Source organism: Branchiostoma lanceolatum, chromosome 4, assembly GCF_035083965.1.
Source record: "Branchiostoma lanceolatum isolate klBraLanc5 chromosome 4, klBraLanc5.hap2, whole genome shotgun sequence".
NCBI classification, from domain to species: Eukaryota; Metazoa; Chordata; class Leptocardii; order Amphioxiformes; family Branchiostomatidae; genus Branchiostoma; species Branchiostoma lanceolatum.
The window spans coordinates 5,942,491-5,957,669 of NC_089725.1; the positions used below are offsets into that span (position 1 = coordinate 5,942,491).

General features: G+C 42.5%; 1 long non-coding RNA gene across 1 annotated transcript; it reads right to left on the minus strand.

Annotated features, from left to right (window-relative positions):
* Nucleotides 1–8,139: 8,139 nt before the first annotated feature.
* Nucleotides 8,140–10,538, minus strand: LOC136432335 (uncharacterized). The gene is made up of 3 exons (XR_010755518.1): nt 9,788–10,538; nt 9,148–9,261; nt 8,140–8,911 (listed from the first exon to the last, which is right to left on the minus strand). It is a non-coding gene; the product is annotated as an uncharacterized lncRNA (long non-coding RNA).
* Nucleotides 10,539–15,179: the final 4,641 nt, after the last annotated feature.

The following is a 15,179-nucleotide window of genomic DNA, read 5'->3' on the forward strand; positions in this document are numbered from 1 at the left end:
GAAGTAACGTGTAGTCAAAACAACGTTGCTAGAACATGCTTTCTTTTGTTGATTCAACCTGGGCCAATCATCGGCCACAGTGAGAGACGTTTGAGGCTCCACTATGGGTATTCCAACATTTTCTTAGTACAGCTACTGACGATACATATTGTCAGGACGTGTGTGGAAGTGTGAATTGGGATGTGTGCAACTTAAGTAACTCGACTAATATCGCTGTGTTTTTTTCCTACTGATTACGTTCGTGGTCGACTGTGTGAGGGGGCAGGGTCACAGGTGACCTACGTATGAATATTCCTGCTTAAAAGCGCCTCTTGGCGAATGGCTTTATGCTGCAGAATCAAACCCGTAGTGTGCACATGCACATACACTACCCTTCTTGGTAACGGGATTCACTGAATGTTTCCATGTGCCTACTACACAATCAATCTATCACATGTACAAATAAGGACCGGGACATTGCCTTGCTAAGTGCTAGCCTATATTTAGTGAATAGCCGATTGGCCGAAGGTATGACGTCGTGGAACGACTTAGGCCGAAGTGATCGAACAAATACGCTTACAACTAGAAATGCAATATTTGCGAGAGAAAATACAATATATCTATTGAAACAACAAAACATATTTATTAATAAAGTCCAGAATTAAATTTTAACAAAATGTTCCCCGCATACAAGAATGGGCTCTTCCAGCGGCGAATGGCCCAACACGTGTCACGCAAATTTCTGAATGTAAACAACTACAACCTTGCCGAAGATTTCTTCTGCGGAAAAATTTCCGCAATCTGGTAGTCGAGAAAATTTTACGTTACGCAGCGGACAGTTCTTCGGAACCAACTCAAGCTGTTCGAAAGTTTTACAAATTTCTGCTGGACCTACTGCAAATTTCTGATGCGTATTTCGTAATGTGACACTAACACATACCAGTGATACCGCAATTACAAAACTTTTGCTCACAAAAAGATACACAACAACTTGTAGGGAGATGAGCCTTTGTGTACTCTTGGTGTTCGTTAAAACAAGTAAACAAGCCATTGCTATATATAAATACAGAGAGGAATAGAGAGCATAACATTTATGATAGAAACACAACAAGAAAAGTTTTTTTAATGCAGGCGTAAATTTTAAACCTTCTCAATTGATGATATGGCATTCATTATTCTGCTTCATGTGCTTTGTTCTACATGGACTTACTTTTCGAGGATATGGATGCGAAGTCCAAGAACGTTGTGACACCCCATCTGTAGACCAATGTGTGAACTGCACTGTAGCCTCCGCACAAATCCCTGATGCCGGGAGATGCTAGGTTGCTGGGTTCATTTTGAAAAAAAAAGCTTGACCGAGTAGATCTTTATGGTTTAAAATCCCTTCAAGTCTTTCTGATATGTTCAAGCTCGCAGTAGATGCCTCTGTAGGATGTTTTCAATATTTAGCAACCAAACCGATTACATGTTCACATAATTTGTCTCGATGTGGGCGTTATTTGTTACCCAGCGTATATGGTTTGCTTCCTTCTTCGCAATTGGTTCCTGATGCTGTGATGTAAGGCTTCATATTTCTTTGAGTCTGGGGCTACTCTGGGATCAGCAAGTGCCTTGTCTGGTGCAGGACGTTTTCTTGCTGTGCAGAAACCTGACAAGTGGCATCATGTCGGGAGGGCAGCAGCAGTCCCAGACTGGCGAAACAGGTCTTGGTATGTTTTGCGATTGTCTCTAGGTAGTTTTTTTTTTCTTTCCTCCTATTGTTGAAGTTATAGAATTCAGTGTAACGGCTGCAAACAGGCTAGTGGAATGTAAACTCGCGAGAGTTACGTTCGGCAGTGATAGGTCATTATTGATCCTGAAGAAGACGACAAATTTGATCCGTGAACACCTTATTGTTGGAAGAAAGTTTAGCATCATGGCACAATGTAGCAAGTTTAGATTACTACCAACACAGATGAGCTTCCATGATAGGGCTAGGGAAACGTTGTGCTTTTTTTCTTGCGATAGATCCTTCCTTATCTTTTCAACGGCCAAGGGACAAGGATATCAAGCCTCTTGTCAAAATTCTTCCAACAACGATGTTCAGATAGTTTTAAAGACGTAATCAGATTTGATGTGAGGAGAATACATTTTCAATTTTGTGCTTGGCTGATACTAGTAACATACTGAGGCCCTGTCAAGACTTACGGTATTTTTGTGCTGTTTATTTCACTGATTCGTTTTTAAATGTTCTTGTCATTGTGGCCGGGATTACCTATTGAAAAACGTAAACAGCTAACAGGTAGCATTTCCACAGATGAATTGACTGATAAGTCGTTTTTGGAATTTTCCACTAGACACCACCACACCCATGCAGGAGCCTCAGACCGATTGTTTTCCAAACCCTGTGTACCCCACCGTGGCAGGTGAAACGTTTTCATTTCCGGCTTTCTGTTCTTGTCGTGCTTGGAGGTTCTCGCTTTGATTTTAGGTCGACTGTTGTACTTAGAGTAACCCGTTTTCTAATGCATGTCGTCGGCGTAAGATCTAAAACATCAAAACGCCGTTAGCGCGATATACAGTATACACGGGTCTCTGTATGTTTGGAAAGACACTGTGAGTTTACGTTGATTAATTGATATTTTGAGTCAATCTTTTAAAAGTCGTTACAAGTTGTGTATCTTTTTGTAATATTCTCTTCCAATCGTCTACAAATAACGATACAGTTTATGGCTGAAAAACTTTCAGGCAATGATGATATATGTTTTAAAATGCAGCAATGCTAAAGAATTTTATATTTTATATTCAACGAATTATGTGAGCATTATTGATAATCAAACTATTTGTTGATAATGATAGATTCTAAAGGTTGAGCGACCCGACAATTCTAACGTTGATTTGTAGAAAAATAAGTCCGTAATTTCCCCAGATCCTCCAGACCCCACACCCATGCTGGAGCCCCAGACTGATTGTTTTCCCAACCCTCTGTACGCCTACGGAACAGGTACGGATTTCAGATTACGGAGCCCTGTTCTTGTATTGCGTTGTGGTTCTCGCTTTGATTCAAAGATATTTGTATTTAGAACCTGTTTTCTTATACAAACTTAGATACCAGCACGCGGTCAACAAGATCTAATGTACACACTGGTCCGGAAGTGTGGAAAATATTGTTGATTGATTAATCTATCTTTAAAACTTAAAAAAAGTTGTTACATGTTTTGTATCCTTTCTATACTGTTCTCTTCCTGTTTTCTACAAATATTAGCGGACAAGGAGTGCATTTTTTATAAGAAAAAACTTCAAGGCTATGTTGGTACACTTATATTGTAAATTACGGCAATATTGAACAATTACATGCAAGAAAAGATCTTTATGTCTAATGTCTAAAAGCAGCTGGCAAAAAGAAGACGAAGTGCGCCGGCCGATGCGAGGAGTTTTGGAAAATCGCAAGCCCTGCGCTCGTCGTGGTCATTGCCGTACTATCATCATATCTCGCAGGTCAGTCTCCTTTTTGTCGTATGATAGATATGACTCGGTAATGCTTATATCATTGTTTATTGTTCATTCGCATATATGTACAATTATGAAAAGACGAACAGGACAAAAAGAAAACATGCAGGGGGGCCAGAAGCCTAGGTGGCTTTTCATGGGCTTCCCCTAAACTAGACAATTGGAATTTTTACAAAATTATTCATAATCAAAACTAAGCAAAATTAACGAAAGAACAAATTGAAATTGTACCATAAATCCTAATGAAACAAATGGAAAAGAAGAGGAACTACAAAATAAATTCAGCTGTAAACATAATAAGATTACACTGTACATTATCAAATTACTATTTACAATATATAGAGAAATAGATCAAAGTTATACAAAATAATAATCATAAGAATTATTCTGTCATCAAATATCACAGGAAAAGCGGAAATCAAGGAAAACAAACATGTCTTATGTAAAGCTTATCGGCCGGTTTTTTTTATACAGTAAGGTTCACCATTTTCGAGGAAGTGGAAGAGCTTTCCGGGGCGGTGGGAAGCCTGCAAGCACGTGTACAGGAGCTGGAACGTGAGTACACCATCTTGATTTGCATATCTTTTATCTATCAATGAATCTAATAGAAACAAGTATACAGGTTTGGTTGTGTATCCCTTTGTGGTTTGGCAACTAGCTGTCGGGTCCCTGGGGAATACTTGACGTAGTTTCGAAACTAACAGGTGCAAGCTGCCAAAACATACCTAGAATGGAAATATAGATTGTCCTCATTACTTATGCAAATCACGTCCCAATTCGCATAATTTGCCATACATTGTGTACATCTCTTTCCAAGCTACCTGCATATTAAATCTGTCGTTCATCAAAACGCCAATGCACCAAACGTCCAGACGTCCTTGAGTTATGCTGACTACAAGCATCCGGACACACACACAAACACACACGCAGACACATACACAAACACGCTTAAAACAATTAATATCTGCATGAAAAAATCTCCATTTTTCATGGAGATAAATATCTATCTCATACCAGAAAGTTTTACAATCTGATCTGTAGACTAGTGCAATAGTACCATTTGAGTTACGGTTTATGACCTTGTCAAGAAGTCTAAGGGCCGGTTTATGCATTTTTAGCGAAAGGGGTATATGGATTACCATGAAATTCGAGTTGCCTTATATTCTGGAACTATTTATATGATGACTAGACACATTATACGTTCAAATATTGTGACGAATACTACATGCTGGCAATTCCCTCCACGCCAAGGGCCAATGTGATTCCTATTTTGTCCAATGCAAATTGAAGATGAATTTCACGTTGTCATGGACATTCTCTAGATATGATGTTTTACGTCATAAGTTATTCACATTTCTCAAATCAAGTACAACACATTTTGAGAGTCTCGATGCTACAGACTGTTTGGAGTATATATTTAAATGCAACAACCCCCACAATGCAAAAAATAGGTAAATTTAAACGACTGCTTTGTCACTAGAAAAAAATACCGAAACTAATGATTAGCCCAACCCGATTATAACACTACACATATATCAAAAAACGTATGGTGGCCCTTATTGTATTGTACTAGCAATTAGGGTGTCAGAAGTTTTATTCTATACTTCTATTTTGTATTGTGTTTTATTGTTCTTGCTATACTTTGTAGCACATACAATTGTCGTGCAATAAAGTTCTTATGTGATATGACTCTTTGACTCAAATGGGGCCATTGGGTCCAGAGGTATACCTACTGGGTCTTCCTGAATTGGGATTCTATCTTTTTAGGAGATAGAGTAGGAGTGGCTCAGGCTCTCAGGCTTCCTGGGCCTTCCGGACCTCCGGGAGAAAGGGGACCAATAGGGCCAGCTGGCCCCGTGTCTGTCGGGCCTCCCGGGCCTCCGGGACAGAAGGGAGCCAAAGGGCCTGCTGGTCCTGTATCTGCCGGGCCTCCGGGAGAAAAGGGAGCAAGGGGGCCCACTGGGCCTGTGTCCACCGGGCCTCCAGGACCTCCGGGCAAAAGGGGAGCCAGGGGGCCAGCTGGCCCAGTGGGAAAGGACGGGCCACCCGGACCAGCTGGGCCCCGGGGGCCGCCTTGTCTAAGCCCTAACGGACCGGATGAACATGCAGGTGAAACACAAATTCCATCACGTGCGGAAAGTCGACTGTGTACTCATTCATTACCTTCTGCCGTGATGTTTTCGAGTGGGTTTGTCTGTGTGTGTGTGTGTGTGTGTGTGTGTGTGTGCGTGTGTGTGTGTGTGTGTGTGTGTGTGTGTGTGTGTGTGTGTGAACACGATAACTCGAGAATGCCCGGGTGAATTGTCTTGATATTTGATAGGTGGGTAGGTAGATCCCCGATATGACTACCAGAGGCACGGTACTACAGTGGAACTTACGGTTCGATACCTCGTGTTCTAGATTTGGTCATGATTTTTGAGCGGTCGATAGAATTTGGGAGAGAGAGTAGGTCGTGTATGTTTGGACCCCCTAGCAACTGCAGGGGCCAATTTCGTTTCAGAGATGGAAAGAGAATAACTCAAAAAGGATCGCCATTGTTGTTGGTATGTACATACCTTGAGCAATGATTTTTATAATCATATGCCTACTAGTATCATGGAAAGCCGGAGATGATTTGCATAATCAATTAGGAAAGTTTATAAATCCGCTGCATTCCATAATAGGACTCTCAAACATGTGACATCTATAACTGAGAAAGATATGAATATCGATAGATATCATTTATGCAAATGAGAACCAAATTTACATAATCATTCAGGAAATACTATAGTTCAACAGCGGTAGATAATAGGAATTATGTTCTTGTGGCATTTTGAAGTTAAGTTAACGTGGATATCATTAGACGCAAAGCATTCTAATGAGGGCTACATTTTCATAAGCAATGAGGAAATGCTACAACAGCCTTCTTTGCAAGACAAAAATTCCAAACTTTGAACAACTTGTGCTCTCTGGGTAGAGAAGATGATCAACTGATATAATTTATGCGAGTGAGGACCGTATTTGCATAACCAATAACAGACATTGATGATTCGTCACTTGAAAAGGTTAACATCATTTGGCGGAGGTATGAGGCCGTGGAACTCTATTTTTTACATCTTTCAGCAGTTGTCATTTTATCGTTGAAACTGTGTTGTTTTCAAAAATTTCAAAGATGAATTCAAATTATGCAAAATGCTTATTCAAGAAAACGATCGACTACGTAATTGCGCAAAAAGCGCAAATAATATTATTGATAAGCCGTCAGTGTGAAAATGAATTTTTCCTTCCTTCCTCTGTTAATTCAAATCTTTCTAACAGCATCTTGTCCAGGAGGTTACACAGAAGGACGTGGAGTCTGCTTCAAACTCTTTGAGGAAATCAAGAACTTCGACGAGGCGGTCGCGACCTGTCGTGCAGACGGCGGCACCCTCGCCATGCCCCGAGACGCTCAGACCAACGCCTTTCTGGTCTCCCTATACGTGCCTGTGGATGATGGTGGCTTCTGGATTGGACTGCACGATCAGCGCAAGAAAGGGCGTTTTGAGTGGGTGGATGGTTCTGCACTGGGTCAGTCCTTTGCTGCATGGGCACCAAATGAGCCGGATGGCAACGGTTGCGCTTCCTACGCCAAGGTCATAGCCAAGGGCCGGGAAGGGAAAGGCAAGTGGGCGGTGTTGCCATGTGACTACTACTACCTTAAGTCCATCCGTCAGGTCACTCCAGGTACGTAATGCAAACCTTGACTGAAATCATTCGAAAAAATACTTACGTGGAGAATTGCCCTTTGCTGTAAAAGGTCTCGAAAGTCATGATTCTACTCCCTCTAAACTTGTGAATCTTTTGCAGGACGTCGCTGGGTGACACGCTAAGCTCTTGGCACCACTGTCACTGCACAAAATGGCCTCGTTTCCCGGCGTATACGTACCGGGATTTTTCTGTATTTTTGTCGGATACTGACGGATACTGACTGATACATGCGGATTCGTGTAACGTATCCGACTATTTCCGCACCGGTATATGGAATATTTCCTGAAGAATCCGAAAGTAAGGGATTTTCGACGAATACGGAGCCGTACACTGTACGGAAATGCCACCGATCCTGACGGATACGAACAGGAATTTTTCTGTATTTTTGGCGGATACTGACGGATACATGCGGATTCGTGTAACGTATCCGACTATTTCCGCACCGGTATATGGAATATTTCCCGAAGAATCCGAAAGTAAGGTATTTTCGACGAATACGGAGCCGTACACTGTACGGAAATGCCACAGATCCTGACGGATGCGTACAGGGATTTTTCTGTATTTTTGGCGGATACTGACGGATACTGACGAATCCAACCTAACGGATCCGAAAATTTCCGCACCGGGATCGGGAATATTTCCGGACAATCCGAAAATGAGGTTTTTTCGACGGATACGGAGCCGTACACTGTACGGAAATGCCAGAGATCCTGACGGATACGTACAGGAATTTTTCTGTATTTTCTAAAAGAAAATTGCGGATACAGACGGATACAAGCGGACTGTGATCCGGAACCTCAGATCCGGAGGAATACAAAAAAAATTTCGACGGATATGGGGCCGTACATTGCACGAAATTGCCCAAGATCCTGAAAGATACGTACAGTATGTATTTGCCACGGATACAGACTGATCCAACATACAGACTTTCTACAATCTTTGACATATTGTGACTCTGAATATGTTTGTATTTGCCACGAATATGTACAAATCAAACACACAAAGTTTGATAGAATGGTTGATTATTCATAAATACGCGTGCATTCTTAATTTAACGATACCCAAAACATTATTATTCAATGACAGGAAGTTTTGGGAAAGCCTGAATGTAACATTATTTCATATTTCAACATATATGCATTTCTAAGTTCAAAAACTATCAAATACAATACGGAAGCTCTATGTGGCTAAATAATCCATTTCGTTTAAGACAGGCCGACGGACATCCACATACTCAAAGCACCTCTGCATATGCAGGTTAATGTCGGTAAATTGGAGTTGTGTAAGCACCATTGTTATAAAATGTATTACAATTAACAACCATCACATCATGGTGGTAATATTTACTGCTGTATAGTGCACTTGGACCAAATATTTCTACATGTTCTACATATTCTACTCAAGTAATGAAAGCCTTTGTGGCCAGCTCTTCGTCTAAAAGATATCAGATACAATTAATTTTAAATACAGAGATTGAAAATAGAAACTTCAAAGTAACATTATACTGTCTGAAAAACTCCCATGATGACATGCCACATTTTACACGTAAGTAGTATATGCCGTGGAACTGCATGTGTAGAATCGTCCTCTCCCCATTCTCTGACTACATCTGAGTTCACTTCTTCCATGCACTCTTGGTAAGGTACAGGCAAGGCTGATTTCTTCTGTATCTGCATGTTGGACTCAGCTTGGAGTTCATCTTGTGATGAACCAGTTCCTATATGTTAAAACAAAATGATGAATAAATATCAATTCACATACTTAGTATTTAAGTAACATGTCACATGATTTTGACATAACTGTGATCAAGGAGGTTATATAGACTATATAACCTCCTTGCTGTGATGGGCTTCGTTTCATCACAGCAGCTAACAAAAAACAAGGGACAATGGGTATCCATCATGCCTGTCTCAGCTAACATTGAAGTGTACCGATGATGGACTTAAGCCTTACCAAAGGAGCCTGAGGTACTCTGAGCATCTGACAGCTGATTGCTTTGTTCCAAGCCAAGCCAAGCTAAGGTCCTCACAACATGTGCTGCATTTGTGAAGGAAGTATCTGCCGATGCTGTATAGGATATATAGATAAAGGGAAACAATGACAAATATTAAACATATCACATAATCACATTTATAAAAATGAATCTGGCATCGTTTAATTGAATACGTAAAACTTACATTCATAACTTGAATATGATATTGATCAAACATGTACAGCTATAACTGAATGCAATAATCACTGGAACACACTACTACCTCCACACAAGTTCCAGCTCACTATCCACAAACTGTGGGACCTTTGTGGGACAAATACTTATGACATTCTCTTCCGTTACAGGATATCTTTAATTATCTTTCCCTCAACCGCTTGCTATGTTGTATCTGAAACGTTAACCAGACACAAATGTCTGTTGACCATTGGCAAGAACGAACAAATTGAAAGCTATAAATTTCCTAGATCCTAACGGTGTAGAAGTGCAGGTCGACTGGACAATTCTTATTGTCATGCAAATGCGATGATATGTCAAGCCACAATAGGAGCATAACTGACGTTCAAACTAGTTAGAAACAGGAATTTTCCAATTTGTACTTACCAAAGGGCAGTCCCTCTAAATGATGAATCGACTCCCTACCAACTTTACAAGGGGGAGGGGGGCGACGAATATTGCATGCACGAAGAAGACTACTTCGCAATGCCGCGCGTTTGAGTTTACACCGAATCCCCTTCGACTCTCAAGTCACTAAAAATCACTGGTCGACCATGGTAGGCTCTGACGATGCCATGTTAAGCACAGAGAGTGATGAAACGCCGTTCTTGTCTCCGTGCTGTTCACCGACAAAACCGTTTCTCGCGCCTGACGTCATGACACGCAGTGTCTTGTGGGAGATCGGACACGAATCCGTTCCGTATACGTCAGGATTTGTCGGAATTGTTGGATCTGAGGTGCATCGGATCCAATCGGAAATGTTCCGTATCTGCTATGATGCACGATTGCGGATCCGCTGGATTTTTCAGGATCTGAGATCATGCCGCGCAGTGTGTATTTGTTGGTTAGGATCCGAAGCAACTACCGATAAACAAACAATCCGATTATCTCTGCCATATTGACAAATATCTGAAAACGAAGGATCCGCGCAAATATCCTCAGGTATCCGAGGCGCATCACGGATCCAGACGTATACGGCGTCGGAATTGCCGGATCTGAGCTGTACCTGGTATTTGTCTGAATTTGCTCGGAAACGTCCCGTATCTGTACCCGAAACGTATGAAGGATCCAGACGTATACGGCGCCGGAATTGCCGGATCTGAGGTGCATCGGATTCAATCGGAAACGTTCCGTGTCTGCTATAGGGCGTATTCACGTGACGTCATCACCCCTGCCCTCCGTGGGCGGCCATGTTGGTGCTCACCCTGCGGCGAAGTTTCTCATTGTCCGACGCACTCTAAATTTCCAAGGAATGCGAAGTCGTCTGATCGCTGTTTTATTATATGCAAAGAGTCTCCAGCCTCACATCCTTTTCGCTACAAAAATCCAATTTCACCTACTAGAAATTACCCATTATCGACGAGCGAGGTTTCCCAACAGCCTACAAACATGGCCGCTAAACTGTGTACAGTGTCTTGAGTGTCGTGAGAAATTTTGCTGACAGGGAGTACGTTATGATCGGGAAAGTTCGACGTTGAAAGACCCCCAGTTTATGAATGAACGTATCTCAAGCAACGACTACACGGTGCCGCGACTGTGTTACACAACGGGCCTGTAACTTGCTTTTCGACCAGATACAAAAGGTTTCCATACACACACGTTGATTCTCAAACTTCAACTATTTAGATCCGTTGTTCGTATGTCAGAAATCCACTTTTGTTTCAGTCGTTAGTCCCTTCGCGATCGTATGTTCCCGCACGTACACGTCCTACACGAGAAACGCAAAACCAATCTTACTGTTACCCGACCGGTGTGTGCTTTATCAGTCCCAATCCAACATCTGACCACGAGGCAAAACACCATGATTATGAGACAAAACGTTTTGAAGGGAAATTGTGAATGGCGTAGAAAACATCTGCCATTTATACAGAGAGTTCCATAGGGCTCCACTATCAAGTGAGCACCAACATGGCCGCCAGTGCTCGTTGCTAGGGGGAGGGTCACGTGACTGAATACGCCCTATAATGCGCAATTCCAGATCTGCTGGATTCGTCAGGAAATGAGATCATGCCGTGCCGTGTGTATTTATTCGTCAGGATCCGAAACAACTACCGACATACAAACAATCAGAACATTCCAAATACAAAAAAACGAGGGATCCGCACAAATATTTTCGGGTATCCGAGGCGCATCACGGATCCAGAGGAATACGGCGTCGGAATTGGTCGGATCTGCGGGCACCTCAGTATCCGAGCAGTGAACTGGGATTTTTCCGGATTCGCTCGGAAACGCCATGAGGCCCGATTCCGGATACGTCGGATCCGTCAGGATACGTGGCCATTTCGTGCAGTGTGTACAACGGTTTCCTGGCCATCAGCAGTAAAACTCGCTTGTTGAACTGAAAGCTGGAGTAGGGTTAACGGTTATACGAAGTATTTCTTGATGTTCTGATGTATTTTGTAACAGAACTGAAGTCAGCTGTGTTATCTTAGCCAACCGTAGATTTTGATGTAAAGGTGATTTCTTCACTCCCTTTATTTTGCATGGAGATGATGTTTTTTTGAGCTAAATGAGCAAAGTGACAAAGGCGTGAGGGCCTGGCGGTGGCAGTCCAATTCAGACATGTGTACGTGGTTAAATTAGTACTGATTCTTGTCTCCATGAAAAATGGATTCTTGTCTATATGAAAAATGGAGATATTGTAAGGGGGAGGGGTGAGTCACATAAACAGGCTCATCTCCACCATGAGGAAAGTAAACAAGAGTTCGAAGCTCTTGCGCCTCCGTGAAATTGAAATGGAAACATCGCATGTCGTGTTTCAATGTAGTTCATTGATTATTCAAATGAGGGTTTGATTATAATTACATGTGTCCATTGATCACTTTCTCTCACTGTAAACGTGACTAGCATATGGAAATTAAACAACTGCGAAAGACAAACGAACAGAGCGACCAAAACCTCTCTGTGATGCTTAGTAGCCTTTCATTCTGTGGGATCGTGTGGCGCATATTGTTATATTGTGCCCTTGGGAAAGGCACTTAACACGACTTTCCTCACTCGACCCAGGTGTAAATGGGTTGGGGAAAGTCGTATTGAGGTCACCTGGTGGCGCCGAATGGCAGCCACCCAGAGCCTTGCGACAGTTCTACAAAGTGCAAGTGTGGAGCAAATATGTATCTGTTGTGTATTATGATCTATTATGTGTAACTTGTAAACCTGCATCAATTCAGCGCTACTAGGCTGGCATTGCGGGTAATTTCTGACCAATAAAAAACCGTTATTATCATTATCATTATTACATTGACCCTACAATGTATAACCTATCATACTTTTTGCCACTCACGCAAGTCTGACCTTTAAAAAAACACCTTCCCACTCACTTTATATGCCCCCTATAGTTGCTGTGAACTAGCCTCCGTACGTTGCAGGCCTTCCCACTAGCGTTTTATTTATTTATTTCGACGTGCGCGGGGTGTGTCTCTCCCCAAACACGGGACCTCCATTTAACGTCCTACCCGAGGGACTTCCCTAACCCTAGATGAGCTAGGTACTCATTTACGCCTGAGTGAAGTGAGGAAAGTCGTGTTAAGTGCCTTTCCCAAGGGCACAACGTCGTGGCGCAAGTTCGGACATGTCTCTGGGCACAACCCGGGATTAGCTCCCGGGCCCCATTGTTTGACAGCCGCGCGCTATACACTTGCGCAACACGACGCCACTTTTACTCACTACATTTGGGGGGGGGGCGTATCTGCTTGGGCCCCGTATCTGCTTGGCATCGCGGTAATCGCTGTGTGGAAGCGATTATCAATTTACCACCATCCAAAGCAGATACGGGGCTCAAGCAGATACCCCCCCCCCCCCCCCCCAAAAAAAAAAAATTGGAAAAAAAATCGCTAGGAAAACGCTAGTGGGAATGCCTGCAACGGAGGCTAGCTGTGAACCTTTGCACAACTATGTTTACAATACTCCTTCAGGAGGTAACCCTTCCTCACGGAGTAACAATACAACGGCTACAATCCGGGCTACAATCGATGATCGTCGATTCTTCGCTGCGTGTCAATTGCGTCCTTCACAACAGTAATGTTTCCAGTGCATTGGATATTACATTGGATATTTAAGAGCGACCTTTATCAGCTAAGGAAAAAAACGCTTCATCATCGATCATAGAAGACTTGGCCAGAGGCAATGCTAGATTCAACCAACCAGAAATCTAGTGATTTTGATTAGAAATCCATTCCACTCAGAAGCCAATCAACACTTATCGAAGGGATACATGAGGGTTACTTAGTGTTATATTCCCGTAGAACAAACATTAGTCTGCACCGGTTGGTCAGTTTATTTTATTGGACCAATCAGCATCGACATAGCAAAGTTGACGGCCTGACTGCAGTTCTACATTATGTCGCTGAATATGAGTGGCGTCCTTGTACCGCGGCGAATTTGAGAAGCAAATTGAAATGAACAACACGATAAATGGTGTCTTTGACAAACAGATCTATCGTGTTGGAACTTAGCAAAAATTTGATACGGTTACTTCCAGATCTTTTAGAAGTGTCAAAGTTACGCTAACAACCCTCCAACTCCACATGGATGTGCCGCTACGGTAAATGTTTGTTGACTGTGACCAATCACCAATATTGTTCCTCCATTTTGGTAAATTCTTTAATCGACTTAGGTTTTTAAAAGCATTTTGAATCCTGATGTACTATATGTGTCCCCTTTTGGATGCCATTTTGATCTGGTCTAGCCAAGGGGGCTCTACAAAACCGGCTTGGTATGCAATTCTTGTGACATCTACATCTGGCTTGCCCCAAAATAACCCCTTCAGGGGGGGGGGGGGGGGAGTTGAGGTCCCGGGCTAAGGCGGGCAGGCCTCCAGCCTGGCACGGAACGACTCAACGGTGGGAGCCGTCGCAACCGTGCGAGGGTGACGGTGCGGTTGATAAAGTTCAGAATGCTGCAGTTAGCGGGGCGAAAGATAGAGGACGCTAAAACATAACCGTAAAAGATGCTGAATTAATGATGTCCCCTCGCACACGCACGCACGCACAGGCAAAGACACACACGCTTGATATCTATCGATATTCCTCTCTTTCTCAGTTACCTATGTCACATGTTTGAGAATCCTATAATGGAGTGCAGCGGATTTGTAAACTTTCCTCATTAATTATACAAAGTAGCTACTGATTAGCATAATTAGTATACGATTTTGTATAACTTAAGCTATCTACATACCAAATATCATGACGATCCGTAAATCCCTTCCTCGATTTCAAATTTTCAAATGAAATCGGCTCCTGTAGTTCAAAAAAGCCGCTAGGGTGGCTACACAACATACTCTCCCTCCCAAGAGCTATCTACCACTCAAAAACCATGACCATAGCATGCCCAGAGCACGAGGTATCAAACCAGGAAGTTCCGCTGCAGTACCAAAGCAAGCCACTAGGGGGGCCAAAATCGAATTATTTCGAGGTCTTAAGAAGACCTACTCACATACTAAGTATGAAGACAATCCATTCAGGTATTCTCGAGTTATACTGTTTACAGATACACTTAAACACCACAACAAAACACAACCTTCTCGGCGAAGGTAATTACACAAACACACGCACGCAAACACACAGGCACACACATAGAAAGACATCCACACATTAACACACAAGACACAGGAGCACAGTCATACAGACGAAGGCACAAACACACAGACACACTACATCTGTGCAATGACATTATATATAAAGTCCTTTATCTGTACTGCTTAGAAAATATAAATGATTTTCAACAGCACGAAAATAGGAAATTGTACCATCGAGGATCACACCACACTGTCGGATTCACT